This window comes from Myotis lucifugus, unplaced genomic scaffold, assembly GCF_000147115.1.
Source record: "Myotis lucifugus unplaced genomic scaffold, Myoluc2.0 scaffold_5090, whole genome shotgun sequence".
Lineage (NCBI taxonomy): Eukaryota > Metazoa > Chordata > Mammalia > Chiroptera > Vespertilionidae > Myotis > Myotis lucifugus.
This window is the reverse complement of record NW_005876138.1, coordinates 1-1,632: the sequence shown is the minus strand read 5'-3', so window position 1 is coordinate 1,632 and position 1,632 is coordinate 1. Positions and strand designations below refer to the sequence as shown.

Here is a 1,632-nt window from a genome sequence, read left to right as displayed (position 1 = left end):
ACCACCGCTGGGTTCCCTGCCATCCACCCGGGCTGTGGCACGGGACCCGCCTAACAGTCCCCACTGACTGACCACACGCACACAGGCCCCTTTGTTTGAAAGGTTCAGCTGCCACTAACCGCACAGGGAGGTACAAGGCTGAAGAAATCTCATAGTTTAAAAAACTAGATTCTGGTTTCCCACCCCCAGGCTAACCAAGCAAGCCTTCTCCTCTTAGGTTTGATTCTTTTTATTGTTTTTAAATATGGAACGCGTCACGAATTTGCGTGTCATCCTTGTGCAGGGGCCATGCTAATCTTCTCTGTCTCGTTCCAATTTTAGTATCTATGCTGCCGAAGCGAGCACTTAGGTTTGATTCTTAATAAAATCCGGGACCACTTCTGGTTTTCCAGCTCCTGAAGGGTCAAGCGTAGGGGGCCAGGAAAGGCTTTCCGAGGTGAGCCCAGTCAGCTAGTGGTGAAGGGGACGGGGGACGTTCCAGGAGGAGGAGCAACTTGTGGAAGGTCTGGCCTTGGAGGTGCAGGAATGAGAAGTAGATCAGTGTGGTGAAAGCCCAGGCTGTGTGTGTGTGTGTGTGTGTGTGTGTGTGTGTGTGTGTGTTGTGTATTGAGTGTGTGGTCTGCGTGTGAGAGGGTGTGGGTGTGGGTATTGATTGGGGGGAGGTAATGAGCATGTGTGATGTGAATCACCTGTTGTCTCAGTCATTAGCACGTGTGCAAGCATGTGAATGTGGTGTGCAAGTGTGTGTGGCCCATGAATGTGCAGTGTATAGTGTGATGTGTATGTGTATGGTGTGGCATGTGTCTGCAGTGTGTGGGGCAGGTATGTGGCTGGGTGTGTGGTACAGGTGTGTGTGTGAGCGTGTGGTGTGTGCGCCTTGAGGGAGTTGGGAGTGTGGGAAAGTGTGTGTGCTGTGAGTACGTGAAAGTGTACTATGTGTGGTGTGTGTGACTGTTTTGAGTTGTGCGATAGTGTGTGAATGTGTGTTTTTTTGTGTGATATGTGTGAAGGTGTGGGCGCTAATGTGTGTGATGTGTGTATGTGTGTGTGTTGGGGCCAACAAGAGGTGAACAATGCAGGCAGAGAGAGGTCAGCAGGCATCAGTTGCCAAGGACTCGAGTGCCACGCTAAGGGGCTCAGACTTGTTCCTAAGGGCAACATGCCAACGCCGGTGATGTCTAAGGGAGAGTAGTCATGTTTGTGCTTCAGAAAGAGCATCCCGGCTGCTGTGGGGAAATGGAATCAAGGGAGACAAGAGTGAGGCAGGGAGAAGGGTTAGGCCGAGGCTGTGCAATCGTCCAGGTGAGAGAGGAGGGCGTGAACTAGCAGTGAAGAAAATCGATTCAAGTTATTTTGTAAGAAAACTAGCTGCTTGGATGTGAGGCATGAAAAAGAGGCCGATGGCGCCACTCCTGAGACTGCAGACCCCTCCATGCCCGTGCCCATGCCCGTGCCCAGCCAACCCCACCCCAAGCCTAAGCCTAACCCTTGAGTTGCCTCTGAGGCTCTTTCTGGGCACTGCCTCGCCCTGTTTTCCTTGCGACTGGCCTTCCTCTCGGGGTGAGGCTCTTACTCTCGATTTGCTCTAGTGAACTTGGCCCTCAATTCCTCTTTCTGCCCCCCCCCCCCCCC

The 1,632-nt window shown here is 52.6% G+C and overlaps 1 non-coding gene across 1 annotated transcript; it reads right to left on the bottom strand.

Moving 5' to 3' along the window:
* Positions 1-238: 238 nt before the first annotated feature.
* LOC111824733 lies at positions 239-345 on the bottom strand. Its single transcript, XR_002827812.1, has one exon. It is a non-coding gene; the product is annotated as a U6 spliceosomal RNA (small nuclear RNA).
* Positions 346-1,632: the final 1,287 nt, after the last annotated feature.